Below are 18,340 nucleotides of genomic sequence, written 5' to 3'. Positions count from 1 at the left end.
CTAATAATAATAATAATAATAATAACATTAATAATAACAACAACAAACATGCTACTACTATTACTACTAATAATAATAACATTAATAATAACAAACAAACATACTACTACTAATAATAATAATATACGTTTGTGTCTGTCCTGGGGATATTTACTGACATATAATAATGATAATAATGATAATAATTCAGACGTTAACGAGGTGTTTGAACGCACCTGAAGAAGGAGGCGCATCTGTCGGCACAGACGATCTGCGGCAGGGAGCGAGTCTCACGTTTCCTGTGACGTCACCGCGTCGCACGAGACGCTTTATTCTGTGTTCTATCTTGTGTGTGTGAAAGCATCAAAGGAGGAGCACGAGACGGAGCGGGCGGCCCAATGAGGGAGAAGAGACGTTCAGGGACTTCAGCACCACGGACAGCTCACGAGGAGGCTCATGGTGCGTCCAGGTACAGCTGGGAAATGAGGATCTTCCTTTAACAAGTCAATTTAAACAGCTAGAACTTGTCAAAGTTGCATCACATTGAAGAGATGTGTGTGTGTGTGTGTGTGTGTGTGTGTGTGTGTGTGTGTGTGTGTGTGTGTGTGACGTAACAATAGAGGATATTATGTCTGTATTAGACATAATGGCAACTTCTTTCCCACAATGCAACACGTAGCAGGAAGTGTAGCGATCTCTAAAGAAGAGCCAATTGAGTGTTTCTGTCGCCACATAGAGGCCAACTGAAGCTATTGCAGGATTACACGATAATATGATTATTATCATCACTGTATTCATAGCATACTTTTCCTTGTGCTTTATGAGTACTGATGACACATAGATAAATACAAACATGAAATAAACAATAATAAAATGCACATTATTTCATTTAATTCCTTGTTGGAGAGTTAAAATAAGTTGTATATGTACGATGTATAAGTATCACAGGATGAGAAGTACGACACCTCCTTCAGAGTTGTGATATGAAAATACACTTTTATGGATATTTCACAGATATTATCAGAAAGTTGAGATGTATTATGAGATAAAATGATCCAGACTTCACTTTGTGAGGCTGAACCTGAACGATGAGATGCTCTCCTCTTGTGGCCGTTGTGAAGAACTACAAGTTAGTCGCAAATACCTCAGGAATTAAACGTGTACAATAAAGTGTAAAAAACAAATAAACATCAGCCGCACATGGATTTATCGGTATCATATATGTATATAGTCTGCATCAGTAATATATAAAAATACATTTAAAGCCCCTCTGCTGTTATTCTGGTTATTTGCATGACCTCTGGGCTAAATCACTTCATTTGCTTTGAAAACACACCGATCATCGATTACATGAAGATATTTGAATTCTGTTCATTTTGACGGATGGACAGATTTGCATCGTTGGGAAATTGGAAACTCGGCTGAAATAAACCAGGAGTGGATTTTCAGACTTTAGCTGCTGATGAACGAGTGAATTTGTTTATGTTTCAGACGGTAGCGCGCTGATGAGGCGCACCTCCACCTGTGAAGCCGTCCATCGACCAATGGGTGACGAGAGTTGACCCCACGACAGCCCCCTTATTATTATTATGTGATATTTAGATTATGTATTAAAAAAGAATGCAGAAATTAATACGTTTGGCTGAATAAATAAAGTCAAAATAAAGAATACATTCATAAACCAATTAATACACAACATAAATATTGAATAAATATACTTAAGAATACATAAAAAAACTATTACAAAATAAATGGAAAAATAAATAAATGAATATTAAAGAAAAACAAATAGATACTTTAATGACTAAAAACATGGTAAAAATCGATTTTGTGATGCAAAGATAATTATAAAATTCTCTCTTTAAAAACCTTTGACTCTAATATGGCAACAAAATGAAACATTTTGAACCTGGTTTTGTTCAATGTTCAGATTTATGTTCTGGAAATGTCTGCAAACAAACATTATTTAATAAGATAATTCTTCATTTGCATACATTAACATTCCTGTAACTCCTCCTCCATCCAGAGGCTCATTCTGCAGAACATTGTTCCATGTTAGTGTTAAATTATCATATTTAATGGCTTTAATAAATATTACTGCTGGGTTAATGTTCATATTGAATTTTATTGCTTTAGATTAAACTAAATTAACACAACCGTAAACATCTACAGCATCATGCATCCTTCTTGGGAAGGTTACTTTTATAATGTAACACCTTACAGATTACTAGTTACCCTGCTAAAAATGTATGCATTTTGTATTTTGAATACAATTCAACGTTTTGTAAATTCTGATCACTTTTCTAAAAAAATGTTTTTAACTGGGCAATAAAACAATGTAAACCTCAACAGCATAGGAATAATCACTACTGTCAAACTTGAATTAAAAGTTATTCAATTTAATCTGAATAAAAATTGGAACCGACGAACATAATTATAATCTACATATATGTATTTTATAGAAAATATTATATTTGTAATCACCAACATATTGATTAATAACTAATTTAATTGCAATACGTTTTCTCTGGAGCTGAAACAGATTTCAATTACATTTATTTTGTTATCTAATACGCGTAATGTTCTTCGATTGTTGATTTAATTGTAATTGTATGTTTTTTCTTATCACCAAATTTGTAGATACATAGTTTGGGAGTAAAATAGTTGCACTTCTTTGCTGGTTTATGTTGGACTTATGAGGCTCGATGACCCGGAAAACGTGCAGCATTTCAAGAGGAGAGGTTTTGTGACATGCAAATACACACCCGTCGTGTTTATTTGCCTCTTTGCACACATCACACACAACGTAATCCCTCTTCTGACGGACACCTGTGTGCAGCAGCCCAGAAACAAGTCCTTCTGTCCAGGTGGGTCTCCTTTAACCAACATGCATGCACTTAGTTGCCAGTTCTAGAAGTGAAAAAGTCACCTGCTACCTACTGTGTGATTGATTGATTTGTGTATATCGAGCTAATCAAGACCTCCCATACGAGCTAACACAACATATGATATGATGCAGGATATGCTGTTTAATTCTTTAGGATGTACGTTTATCCATATGACCTCTTAATTCAAAGCAATAACGCACATCTCAGTTCTCTAACGCCCTGTGGGTTGTGTTAATTGTGTGGTTGTGTGTCTCTTGATTGTGATTCCCTTCACCTGTGTTTCCCCCCTCCTATATATACTTGTCTTTGTTTCCTGTGTGTTCATGTTGTACTCTGTTAGCTTTGCATTTGGCCGGTTCCTAGTTTTGTTCTGAGATTTTGACTAAGTAAAGTATGTTTTGGATTTTTCCCGCTCAAACCCGCCTCCGGTCTCTTTCCTCTGCACCTGAGTCTCTGCGCACCACACACCGGGTCTTGACAGTTTTATTTACGTGACTGGAGTGGAATGTTTCTCAATGTCTTTACAATTGGCTGGGTTTGAGTTTTCAGAAACCACAATTTTAAATCCACACTCGTCTCTCCTTGTCTCCCAAATGTCTTAGACAATTATGACATTTTTACATTTTGAAGCTTTAAGGTTTTCACATGAAGTTTCTCATTGGCTGTCATCATATTCTATGAAGGTATCGCCCTAAAAAATTGGGGAAAATATGATTTTGTGTTATTGAGGTTATGTAAATGTAATTCATGATGCTGTTATATTTCTGCTAGACCACCTCATTAATACAGGTATGTGCGAGGGAGTAAACTGTCACTCAGTGAAGATCTTCATTTTGAATAGGATAAATGCCAACAAATAGGGACTGAAGCAAAATTCCAGTCGATAAAAAACATGTCAATTTTAAAAACGTACATCTATCTTCAATACATTTTCACTTGTAATGAGGAATGAGACAGGTACAGATATGAGGAAAATTGCAAGAAAAAGTATTACGTCACATTCTTTTGCGAAATGAATTCTCTCCCTTTTATTTTCTCTGATGTCAGTTGTTTCTCTCTTTCTTCAGACGTCACAAATGTCTCTCAACTCGTCCTCCTCCCTCGATGCCTACCAACCTCATTCCTCATCGAACTCTTCCTCCAGATTTGTGTGTTCCAACTCCCCAATTGGTTTCTACGGTTTCACTTCCTTTGCCATCACCAACATCCTCCTCCTCCTCCCTCTCTCCGCCCGGGTCCTCTACGTAGGATTCCAAGGATGGCGGCGGCGGCGGCCCACTTCCACGAGCACGGTGGCGAGCCACGTCGACCTCTTCACCTACCACATGGTGGCTATGGAGCTTTGCTCCATGATGGGAATGGCCGTGTACTTATTTGGCATCTACGTGAGAAATTGGCTGGTTATGGTGTTTGGGTTTTTCAGTTTCTCCATTATCCTACCTGGACAGGGTCTGTTTCACTGCCTGACCTGCCTGGAGCGCTACCTGGCTGTTGTTCACCCCGTCATCTACCTGGGCCTCAAGAAGACCGGCGGAGTGAGGATCAGAAATATCAGCATTGGTTTTGTTTGGCTGCTGTGTGTCGTGTGGATGGGAATTATGTATGTGCACATGCCTGATATCCCCGTCATCCTGTTTTCCTGCCTCTTTTCTTTTTCCTTGTTGGTCAGCTCCTTCGCCAGCCTCTCCGTCCTCCGCACCCTCACTCGTCCATCGCCGGGAGAGAGGGCCGGGGTCAAGGAGAGGGTGGGCCAGTCAAAGCAGAGGGTGTTTCACACCATCACGGCCATAATGGGAGTGCTGCTGTTGAGGTTTTTTGGTCTTATGGTTTGCATGGGCATTTACTGGCATGTCGTGAAGGCGATGGGAGATGGTTGTGTGGTGCTCATCATTGCATTCTGGTTCTGTCTGCCCAGCAGTCTGGTGTTACCTCTGCTGTTTCTACACAGAGCAGGAAAACAGGACAAGGATCAGAGTAGAACATCCTAATTATTTCAATGTGTTGACCTTCAATGGGAAGTTTGCATCTTTAATCCCTCACTGTGTGGTTTTAACCTCTCCATTCCTGTAAAATTAGCCTAAAATGCCCATCCAAGGCATGGCCAAAGTCATTTGAAAGCTGTTCTGAGACCATTATGAGGACATATATGATTTTGGTCTCATTGGAAAAGTAAGATACTTAGTTTTTTTCTGCAACAGTCAGAATCACTCTGCGTGCTACTGGCATTGAGTAATAGACATTTGAAGAAACATAAGTAGACAGTTTATATTTCTTTTGGAAAATGCCTGCAGATGATAATGTGACTTATTTGCCCGAAAACACGAGACCACAGCATGAAGCCTTATGTAGTCCAAGTTCAATTTTGTTAACAATACGACAGAAAATGTATATCCTGCGAGGCTATGAGAGGCATTTTCCAACATAGGTCACAAATTCCTTTTTCTGGAAGACAGGTCTGGAAGACGGTCTCGTAGTTGAAAGTCATGTGTTTGTTGGACCCATCCACCTCCTAAAGGGTGTGCATTGAGTTTCCATTGGCATAGTTTTTGCACTGGAACATATTATAATTTGTGTCTCTGTGCACAAAACTAATCAACATGCCATGATTCTGGACTGGTCGAATGTTTTAATGTGAGAGGCTACAAGGGCTTGAAATTATGTAAATACGAATCAGACTGCACTGGCATATCACGTTACCTTGATGACACCAAAACTCGTGGATTTTTATTCAAAAATGTTTTACTGCATGATTTGAACGGCTTTCAGGCTTATTTGTCCTCATGAGACGAAAGGTAATTGTCAAATAATGTATTCATGCTACTCATATAGCCTTGGCTTGTATTTCTGATTTCATGTGTTTTATGTACCAAACCACTCCCCCATGTTTATATAAAACTGTAAATCATAGGTTTTTGTATGTATTGTATGTATTTTGTTGTATTTTTTTTTTATAAAAGCCCAAAACTGCTGTATTTGAATGTATTGAACACCATCAGTAATATACAAGTGCAATATATGGTTTGGTACATGAGAAAAATCAAATAGCATTCAAATGGTGCAAAATGGGCCCCAATAGGCCCCAATCAGACCTAGTCTGAATTTTCTAAGACCCTCTCTAACTTTGTTCAGCTTCACTTTATCAAAGTCAACCTTTGCAGAGAGAATGTTCACATATTGTGCTATAATTTGGGTTTGACCTTACAGCTGCATCATTTCAAAGAAATAATCATCCTGAAAGTGTTTTTTTTCTAGGCGGACCTGAAACCTTTTCTTTATTTTCCTTCATTTATTCTTAAGCAGTAACATATATACTGATATTTACACATCTGAATAAAATCGGTAGCATTTTAATTATAACCAAAATTATTGAAATAGCCCTAGCGGTTGAAGAGAAACACCCTTTTTAGTTTGGGTATGCAATTTTCGAGCAGAGGCTTAAAAATAGGTTGGTTTTTAAAGGTTTAAATGTAATTGTTTCTATGTAAATGTGATGTGCTATCCTCTTTGTTTACCTTTTCAGATTTGCACATCTGCCAACTAATTTGTTTAATTAGTCTGGACCTTTGCCGATGTAACAGAACTGTTTTGATCAGATGTTATCAATGTGTGGTAAACACATTTCAGGTGAATTGCCTCTATTTTATAATAGTTTGTTTGCTTGTTGGTGGTCTGACAAAGGCGTTGATTGTAAATGCTGTTGAGCTTGTGTCCTAAAAAAGTTTGCATCAATCAAATCACAATAATTTTAGCTTTCCAAAGATACGTCGCATGAGCAACCACTCTGTACCTAAAGTGGACAAATCATTATTAACTCACCTTTTCACATACATTTGGGTTCCTGAGTGGCTACCAACCCACAAACGGTGACGTAAAACAATCCAGTCAGTTTTTAAGGTGCTGCCGAAAACATGCAAATCTGATCAGAGCCAATCAGAGAACACCGGGGGTCTTAAAGAGACAGTCGCTAAAACAGAGTCTTTCAAACAGAGGTATATTCATTCATTTATATATAGTATAAGAAAAGTAATGTATTTTTTTAATATTAAATCATGTAAACATGTTCTAGTAGAAAACCAAAATACAACTATGAACCTGAAAAGTTCAATGATATGCCCCGTTTAAAGGATTATATAACTTTTCCATAGGGCCACGGTTGATGATGGTCGGTGCGTACGTCCTCTCGGCCAGCACGAACGCACAGGTTCCCTTTCACATCCTCACCTGTGTGGAGCGCCACCTGGCCGTTGTTCATCCAATCACCTACCTGCGGCTGAGGGAGAGGGGCGGGGTCAGAATCAGGAACGTCGCCATCGGGTGCGTTTGGCTGTTTTTTCTTGGATTGTTTGGCATAAACATCGGGAACAGCACCGTCCCATTTCTTTGTGTCTCGGTTTCCGCCATAGCTGTCATCTCTTTCTGCAGCCTCTCGGTTCTCCGCGCTCTGATTCATCCGGGGCCGGGGGAAGTGGGCGGGGACAGGCAGAGGGTCGACCGGTCCAAGATGAGGGCGCTTCACATCATCACGGCCATAATGGAACTCATTTGTTCCGGTTCGGGGGAAACATACTTGTTCTTTCATTCTATGACTCCTTGGCAGTGAGCGAGCATGTCAGGTGTGATGTGCTGGTGTCAGGAGTGTGGTTCGGTCTGCCCAGCAGTCTGGTGCTACCTCTGCTGTTTCTACATCGGGCGGGAAAACTACTGTGTTGTCAGAACAGCAACGAATCAGGACGAGGATCAGAGTAGAGCGCCCTACGTTTGGATATATTCTATTTATTTATGAGGAACTTTAATTTTGGGTTGATTTTAGTGGGGTCTGTGGAATAAAATCAGTAGTAGTTATAAAACCTCATATTTTACAGCAGCAGGGTCTGACAGTCTGCCCCTCTTTGTCCTGGTTATGGTTCTCTGGTGCCCCTGTTCCCTCCAGCCGGCCCAGCATTATGGCCAGTTTCATAACCACTTAACCTTCCTCTTGTGCTAGCTTTCTGTTAGCATCTCTTATGTCTTAAATCAGCTGTAAAATACACTAAAAACATTTATCTATCATCCAATTTGTTTCCCATCTCTTGGTGACCTTGTTAGGCTTCCTTTTCCATGAACATATTGTTGTGTGTTTTAACATTTTTGGTGTGGGCCTCTGGGCCTTTTCTTTGTCAGGATACCTCGATTTCAATTAAAACAATGGTAAAATGGACCTCAAGAGAATCATATAAATACATAAACGGTTGTTGTGTTACCCGACTATTACTGAGGGGTATTAGAAAACATCTCTCAAACAAATTTATTTTTTTCATTTTAAAATCAGCCCGAGGGTATCCCTATTGAGGGACTTTAGATAACAATCTAAATAACACAGAAATATAAGACCTGAAAAAAAAACAGAAAAATCAGGGCTACAAGAATATTTCATTGCCATGTACATACGCCAAACACGACTCAAACAATAAATAAAAGATCACAAATATAGTATAGATGAAACTCGCCATAAATATACTCTCACGGCAGGTTTCTGGACCAGGCGATCCGTATCTAGCAGCTAGCAAACAAAGTGAAGCAAGCCGCTTCCACACAGATTCCAGACGTATCAAGCAAATCCCTGTAACCCAAAGTATCAGCAACTTATGAGCAAAGGAACACCAGCAACATAAATAGCTTTATCGCTTTACGGTCAGCCAATCCGTCTTACCTTTGATGATAAAAGGTAGAAAACGTTTTTTTTCCCGGTAAATCCACACTGTTTTATTTTCAACTGATATCCTGTGTCTCTTTCAAATCATCGCAAACTTTGGGAGGGGCCGTTCTGACCAGGTAGATGGGCAGACTGTCAGCGTATCGGATCATATGCTTCACCAATGACGACGCCTATCTGTAGCCTATTGGCTCACAGTGCTGTCAATCGTCCTTTTGAGTTTACAGATCAATTCTATAGGCTGTGACGACTCCAGGGATAGTTCATTTTCTGAAATCGGCCAACTAATTACCGAGATAACTCCGTGCGTAGTCATAAGTGGCCAGGGATGAAAACGTCTTCATTACGCACCAGACAAACAGACGGAGAACAGCTGTTTCTCTAGCTCCTATTACGCACTGCTTTGTAGACCTTTTGAACACTTTGTAGACCTTTTGAACACTTTGTAGACCTTTTGAGAACTTTGTAGACCTTTTGAACACTTTGTAGACCTTTTGAACACTTTGTAGACCTTTTGAGAACTTTGTAGACCTTTTGAACACTTTGTAGACCTTTTGAACACTTTGTAGACCTTCAGAATTACTTGTTTTAGCTACGATGTCAAGACCTGTGAAAAACAAACTTTCTCCGTTCGTGACATCATTGAATTAGTCTAAAAGGACGCTGAGTACCCGGCTTACGATGATGATTCATTGTAAGCCGGGTGTGTATGTGTATATGTATGTATATATATATATATATATATATATATATATATATATATATATATATATATATATATATATATATATATGTGCATGTATGTATGTATTTATGTGTATATATACACATATGTGTATGTATGTGTATATATGTATATATACTTATATATATATATATATATATATATATATATATACATATATATATACATGTATGCATGTATGTATATATATATATATATATATATATATATATATATATATATATATATATATATATATATATATATATATATATATATATATATATATATGTATGTGTGTATATAGAATTTTCATCCCAAAAATGATTTTTTTTAAGAAAAATTGTATTTGGATGTATTGAACAACATTAGTAATATACAAGTGAAATATATTGTTTGCTACATGAGAAAAGTCAAATGGCACCCATTGTGCCAAATGTGCCCAAATGTCCATTTTGGGGACCTCGCCGAAACTGCCTTTACTAAAAATGCTCTAATTGTGTTCTGCTTCCCTTTTTCAAAGTTAAACTTTGCGGAGAGACTGGTGACATATTGTGCTACCACTGGAAGAGGCCTAGGCAGGCTGATGCATCATTCCAAGGAGATAATCATCCTGAAAGTGCTTTCTTTTTTAGGCGAACCTGAAATCTCTAATTTGGGCTGTGTGCCATCTTCATTTACTCTTAAACAGTAGCATATATAATGGTATTAACACATCTGAACAATGTCTCACAAGTGTACCGTTTATTATAACCCCAAAATTATTAAAATAGACCTTGTGGTTGCAGAGATACACCCTTTTTAGTTTAGGTATGCAATTAAGTCAGTTTATTAAAAAAAATACCTAGGGTTTATGGGATTATTAACTATAGTAACATCTACGGGGATCAATTTTGACCCATGTGTATTTACTTCAAGAAAAAGGCTAAACAAGTCTTTTTTTCAGCAATATTACTTTAATACAAACACAAAATGAAAAGCAGAATAAGTCACAAAATATAGATTTGCAAGGTCAAAATCATATTTTTATAACTGGGTCGAAATCGACCCAAACAATACAAAGGTCATCATTTCAACCTGAGCATTTCATAATTTAGTGAAATTTTTTTTTTTTGTTTTATTTTGTTGAAATAGAGGTTCCTGACAAAGTCAAAAAGCCTTGAAGCAATAAACAAACGTTATGTGACTAGAATGAAGTCTGTTTAGGTCTTAAAATAACAAGTGACACACAGAGACAGACAGGTGTTGATTTGAATAAGCACTGGTTTTAGTTACAGCTCATTTGAATCCTGTCAAACATCCACTTGGTGAAAGATGAGGTAAACAAGCACGTCTATCAGAACCATAATTATTTATGATGAAGAAATACACAATGTACATCTGTTTTAATGCACTGTAAACTGTTATATTTATCTGAGTCTGATGAAAACATTGTTCTACAAAATGTAAAAACCAGCAAACCTGGAGATGCTTTGTCATCACCAGGATGCATATATCAAAGTTATTTATATATTTACTATATTGGTCTGTTTGCTTTCATGTTTTTGGCGCTCTGTTGGCAGAAAAGTTCAATATAAAAATGTTTAATCACAAAATAATGATAATTTTCAAGTGCACTGATGAATCCATTCCCAAGATAGAAATATATCTATTCAAACGTCAGAATAAATGTAATCAATAATAACTCAGAAATGTGTGTGTGTGCAGTCTGTGTTTATATGATTTATGAATAAAGTCCAGTGTCGAGGTGTTTATGAGCAAAGAATTGGCCTGATGCTATTCAGCATCTGTAAAGGATATCAAATGCAAATCAAAAGCAATTCAAAGTGAATGAGGATTGCGTACTGGTTTTAAAACATGCAAAACACACACACACACACACACACACACACACACACACACACACACACACACACACACACACACACACACACACAGTATTAATAGACAACACACCAGTTCACAGTCCAGACACAACGGGCAGAAGATCAGAAAGTCTGGAATCTAAAACCTTCCGTCAAAGTGAGTATTTTAATGTAATTTAATAGTTTTTGGTCAACTCATGTACATAAAGTGACATATGATAAAGTAATGCTGATTACAATGAATTGTCCACTTGGTAGGGAACTTTATTCAATGTGTTTGTTAGTTTTATGTTTTTATAAATGCTGCATCATTTCTATTCTGAAACTTATAGAGACTAGATGTGTCATATAATATTGTTGTTAGATGTTAAAAGGGTGATCTTAAATAAATAGGTTGCACAGACACTATGTCAGATCTATCAAAGGTGAAATTGTGTGTGTGTTTGGGGTTTTTAATATCTGTGCTGTGTTTCATGCTTTCATGTTTTCAATTACAATCTTCATGAGTAAATCTACTTTATTTTAAAAGATGTACACATGAACAGATTAAGAGACTAGAGGCCTGTTTTTGCATCTATTTTAATTTGAATGTTGTGCCTTTGTTTTAAATGTGCAATGGAACAAGTTTCTGTAGTTTTCACAGTAATATTACTGTATACTGGTCACACGCACGCACACACACACACCTGTTCTCAGCCCCTTCTATAAAGTTGTACACATTTCAAACTTCAAACATAGCAGCAGGTGTTTGTTATGGAACCATCTCTGTCCTGCTTCATGAGCCCCTCCCCCCACTGAACCACACCTTCCAGACTAAACAATGCTGATCTTCTCACTTTCCTCCTAAATACACCTGGAACATCAAAGTAAGGGTTTCTTTCATGTCTCTCCTCATAAATACGGTACTATTGTGTGTTTATTTTGTGTTGCAGGAAACCTCCACCAGGCTGATGCTGAGGCCCAGGTGTCCCTGCTGAGCCTCAAGGCTCATCATGTTGGTGAGATCCCAGTACCAGACAAACACCACACAGGCGGACATCGTCATAGTAGAAACATATTGTGGTTTTTATAATGGGAATCGGTAACCAATGTCTCTCTGTCCTTCCACTGCAGGGAAGAGACTCCAGTTCATGGAGAAGCCGACCGTCCAGGGAGAGGATTCAGCTCAATACAGCAACAATAAAGTCAGTCATGGACATTTTATTGTTTGAAATTGCACTTTTCCCATTTCAAATTGTTTTTATACATTTCCCCCTTGACCTGAATATTTCATTGCTTCCAGTGCTTGAATTTAACTGATTACTGTCAAATTACTTTAATTAAAACATGTTTAAATTGTCAGAGTAACTTGACGAAAGAGGAACATTTAAAATGTTGTATGTTCAAGAATACCATGAACAAGTGTTGTTGCTTCCCTTTTTTTTTCACAAACTAAAAACTAAATGTAAAATGTGTATTTAAAATGTTAAAATATTTAAATAAATGACTTGTTGAAAAAAAACTGAATCTTCATTTTACAGTATGTAATTATTTGACTGTTATTCATTTACAGTAAAATGAGGATTTAAACCTACTGTAATAACAATGACGGTACTGGGATTATTACTGTAAAAATGACTACAAACAGGTACTGTGATTCATTTTACAGTAAGCATACTGTGAAATATACTACAGCTACTTACTTGCTAATTGCTGCCAGCTACTTACTGTAAATTCTACAGTTATCTTGTTACAGTGTGGGTAGATTTTCTGTTATTTGGTGTCTCTTTTAGGCTTGTTTGTATTCTTTTTTCATCTGTTTGTAAGTACTTTTGAATCTCCCTGTTGTCATTTTGCAGCTACTTTCTAGTATAATGGCAACACTTTGTGATTGTTATGCATCTATTTTCAGTAATGTTGCTTCTCTTTGGGCTAAATAAAAGTGCCAGTTTGTAAGTTAGGCCCCCTGACCCCTTGAGCCCCTGGGCCTGTGCTCAGTATGTTGAACCTGAGTCCATCTTTTCGTCACTCAGCAAACCTCTAGTTTTGTCTATGTTAGTCCATCACGTGTGTGACATCTCTCAACAAATTTAGATGTGAATTTACATGAACAGAAGAATGAATTGTATTAACTGCTGATGCTCTGACTTTTCGTCTAGAGCACCAACATCAGGTCAGAGGTTGAATTTGAAACCTTCAACTAAACAAATTGAATCAGCATCAGCTGTGCTTTTGCTACTGAGATGATATTAGCACAATAAACCAAGAACATGGAAACAGTTATAGTCAAACAAGGATTGGTTCTGGACTCGTATTATTCTTACCATGGAAACAGAAAAGGAGTATGACGCATTTGATCTGTTTTCTGTGGTAGTTTGACTAGCCCAGGGGTCAGCAACCTTTTCTATCCAAAGAGCCATTTTGTTCTTTTTTCCATCAAAAAAAAAAGTGTCTGGAGCCGCAAAAGCTATTTGATGTCAAAGCTTATGAAGTTGTATATATAGTTATATTATATGTACAACGAACTATAGTTTGTTGTATTTATGAAATTATAGATAAATTGCTATTTTACCTGTTTATAACTATCAAACTCTTATGAAGAGGAGAACAAAAATAGTCATGTGTCGGCTACATTGAGGTCCATTAAATACACAACTAAGCAGACCTCAAGTCCTGTCTGTATATGTGGCTCATGTGGTAGAGTGTTCATCCTGTAACCACAAGGTAGCAGGTTTGATACCTCTCATCCTCATGTGAGTTCTACATTTTAAAACCCATGTATTTTGCTACGTTTACACTGAGCCTCCACACTACGGACTTTTAGAGCACCACAAACGGAGGAGGAGGATCCGTCTTCATAGCGGACGCCTCACTGTCTCATGAGCTGATGCAGAACCAGCAGCAGTAGTGGAGTTTGGAGACTTGATCCACTTCCTGAAAGTATATTTACTTTGCTCAGTTTGCTGCAGCAGTTGATAAATCTCTCTTTTGCAGCTTGATACTTTTCATCGAATGCTGTGTGTTTGTTCTGGAAGAGTTTTTCAACATTAAATGTTTTGTTGTTTGCTAACTCCTCGCCACATATCAAGCATACAGGTCAGCAGCATCGTTGGCGGTGAAAGCAAATTAATACGTCCACGCAGAATTAAACTACCTTTCTCTGTTGATAGTTTAGCGAGGGCGGGGCTCTGTGAATCACGAGTAGCACCTGCAGGGGAAGACAGGATGTGATGCACATTTTAGTTAAAGAAATATTGAAACATTTATTTTTATTTTCAGTGACCCAATATCACCTCAAACGCCAAGATAAGAGGAGTTCCCTTTGAAAGATTTTCCACTGGGCAAAAAAAAAGAAGAATAAAATAAAAGCGTTTTTTTTTTTTTTTTGTCAAAGCCTCAGGGAGCCGCAACAGGCGGGCTAAAGAGCCGCATGCGGCTCCGGAGCCGCAGGTTGCCGACCCCTGGACTAGAACAAAGAACATGGTGATTGTGGTTAGTTGCTACAGTGACAACCACGTCACTCACTGGAGTTGTAAACTGTTGCAGCTCCTCGAGAAGAGAGGATGAAACTCCAAAGAGGGATGTTTGGCTAGTTAGCTTTCATTTAATTTATTTATTTGAACAGGGACCGTACACATCAATCAACCCAGGGGTAAATGTGTCAGTCTTAGCTAAGGCTACATTTCAACCGTAGTCCCTGTGGCCAGATATAACAAGCCATCACTAAAGGAAAGAAATGGTTATAACAAAAACATCATAAAAAGCAATAAACATACAGGTTACGATCAAATATGGAAAAAGGCCTCATCATAAAATCATAAAAACATCATGAAGATCAATAAACATACACACATTTTGTGCACACAATCATTGAGGAGGGAGTCACGGTTCATGCTCACACACCTGATTGCTAATAAGCCAGTTCTTCAGGCCGTTTAAAAGAGGGATATGTTCTGCTAGTGCGGATATGCAGGGGCAGGGCATTCCAGAGGTGTCCTGCTTTTACTGAGGATGCAGACTGGCTAAAGGAACTGTTCCTAAAGGGGATGATACAGTCACCTCTCTCTCAGATCTAGTTTGTCTACCACTCTGCATGTTTCGTTTGATAAATTCACCAAGTGGGGGAGGAGCCATATCATGAAGAACTTTAAAAACAAGACACATATAGGAGGATTTAGTGATGTTATCCCAGCTCAGGAGACTGTGTTTACTTAGAATTGCACAGTGGTGATAACTCCTGGGCTTTTTATCAAGTATTTTAAGAGCCTGCTTATGAAGGCTTTTAGTTGATTTTAGAGTTGTGCTGGTGGCTTGAGCCCAGCTGGTTAGGCAATAAGTCAAATATGGGATGATCATTGCATTAAAGTACAGCTTTGCAGTATCTATGGTTAGATTGTTTCTTATGTACTTGAAATTAAACAAATGAAATCGGACAACTTCTGCCACGTTTCTTACCTGCTTCTTAAAAGAAAGGTTTGAATCGAGGTAGATACCTAGGTATTTATATTCAGGCACTATCTGGAGCCTCTCACCAGAGACATAGACATCCGGCTCAGGTGAGTTACAAGCCGTCTTTGTGAAAAACATACAGACTGACTTTTTCACGTTTAGGTGTAAACAGGAATGTGAGAGCCATTTAGACACATTGACCATGGCATCGGTGAGTTTAAGTGCAGCCTGTTCATTGCTTTTTGCATGGACAGAAATCACTGTGTCATCACCGTACATTTGAATATCACATCCCTTACAAACACTGGGGAGGTAATTTATATACACGCTGAATAATAATGGTCCCAAAATCGAACCCTGAGGGACACCCTCTTCATATCCTAGCGTAGGCGATACAGCCTCACCCACTCTAACACACTGGGTTCTTCCCTCAAGGCAGGACTTCATCAGTGCTCGTGATTCAGCTGAGAAGTTGAAATGTGACATTTTCTTAATCAAGATATTGTGGTTAACAGTGTCGAAAGCCTTCCTGAGATCAAGAAATACAGCTCCTACTACTCCCCCTTTATCCAATTTAAGCTTTATATTCTCAAGGAGAAAGCAGTTGGCTGTGTCAATGGAGTGCTTGGCTTGGAAACCAAACAGCATGGGATGTAGCTGGTGAGGTGAGTTGTTAAGGTGTTCAATTAGTTGCTCTGCAAGAGATTTCTCAGCTATTTTAGAGATAGCTGGGAGGACGCTGATGGGCCGATAGTTGGTAATATCGGTTTTATCACCCGATTTAAAGATCGGTGTTACAATGGCTGCTTTCCATCCTTTAGGGAACACACATTGCCTGATGGAGTTATTGATCATGCTGGTGACCGGGAGCATGAGAGCGTCTCTATGTCTCTTAAGGAACATGTTGTCAATACCATAGACATCTTTTGCCCTAGAGTTCCTGAGCTAGCTAGCTTGTTCTTCACCCACCGCTGCTACTGGCCACCAGCAAGCTGTTAAGCTAGTTTTCTGTAACCAGTTAGTTTGCATGATAATTCCACCATGCTTTAATGCTACACTGGTTATAGAAAATGAGCTGAACAAAGTTGCCGCTTACTTGTTTATAGTAATGTGCTCTCCTCCGCTGTGACAAGACTGTGATTGAAGCAATACTTTGTTAAAATGTAGTAATTTACTTTGGCTCTTTTCATCATGAAGCTACAACCACTCTGACCATCATGCTATGTTGCTTTAAATGAGAATTTCAGCATGTTAGCATTATCATTGTGTGCCTGTTAGCATGCTAGTATCACAACTAAGATTTTCAGTCATGATCTACACAATGTCTCTATTTCAACTTGTTTTTCACTCTCCCTTCTTTCTCTCTTATTCACTCTATTCTGCCCCTTTCCCACAGTCATGTCAGTCAACTCCTCTTCCGCCTCTTCTCTTCCTTCAAACTCTTCTTCCATCAACATCTATGATTTCCTGAAGAAATGCTACGAGACCAAAACCGGCGCCTTCACCATCGCTTTCACCGTCACCAGCATCCTCCTCATCCTCCCTCTCTGCATCTACGTCATCTACCTGGGTTTCCAAAAATGGCGACAACAGCGCTCCGGCTCGACGATGAGCCACTCAGACGTCTTTACCTTCAACATGGTCGTCATAGAGCTGATGAATATCGTAGGGTCCATTATATTCTGTTGTGGCGTCCTCAGTCATCACCCAGAAATGATTATGGTGGGTATGTGCCTTTTCGCCATCAACTTCTCTGAACAGCTGCTATTTCACACTCTGACCTGCGTGGAGCGCTACCTGGCTGTCGTTCACCCCATCACCTACCTGGGCCTGAAGAAGGGGAAGGGGATCAGCATCAGAAATATCTCCATTGGATGTGTTTGGCTGCTGTCCTTTGCAAACATGGGTTTGCTATTCATGATGGATGACCAATTAATCATCATGTACTCTTATTGTATCTTCTCCTTCAACTTTCTTGTCATCTCTTTCTGCAGCCTTTCTGTTCTCTATGTTCTGATTCGTCCAGGACCAGGGGCAGGGGGTGAGGGCAGACAACGGGTTGACCAATCAAAGATGAGAGCGTTCTACACCATCATGGCCATACTGAGAGTGCTGGTGTTGAGGGTTGTGGGGAGTGCAGTTAACTTTGCTTTATTTACCTCACCACATGTTGGGAAGTCTGAAAAGTGTGGCGCGTTTTTGTCAATAACGTGGTTCACTTTGCCCAGCAGTCTGGTGTTACCTCTGCTCTTTCTACTCAGGGCAGGAAAACTACTGTGTTGTAAGAACATCAACAAATCAAGACAAGGATCAGATTAGATTAAATTATTATCCTTTGAAAATGCATCTTCTACAGATTGGATCTCTTTGTCGTCATGTTATGTCTCTTTGTAATTGTTTTGGTATTTTTTTCGCAATTTTTGCCTGTGGTTGGTTTGCCTCTTTTTCAGAATCAGAATCATATATTGGCCAAGTACGTTGCACATACAAGGAATTTGACTCGGTGAAAGGTGCATAAAAATAAACATAGACATGGAATAAAACAATAAAATCATGAAAAATTAATAATATTAAAAACAATAAACATGTCCAATAATAGTTAAGCAACAAACAGATAACAGTACTCTATAACAAACATAGAAAAGATGTGCAAGGATATTTTAAATTATCCTGTGGATGTGAGAGTCAGAGTCACTTAGTGGGGTTCCTGGTCTTTATAGTCCCGTGGATGTGAGAGTCAGAGTCAGTGTATGGGGTCCTGGTC

The sequence above is a fragment of the Taurulus bubalis genome, assembly GCF_910589615.1.
Source record: "Taurulus bubalis genome assembly, chromosome: 3".
Lineage (NCBI taxonomy): Eukaryota > Metazoa > Chordata > Actinopteri > Perciformes > Cottidae > Taurulus > Taurulus bubalis.
This window is presented reverse-complemented; position numbering follows the sequence as displayed.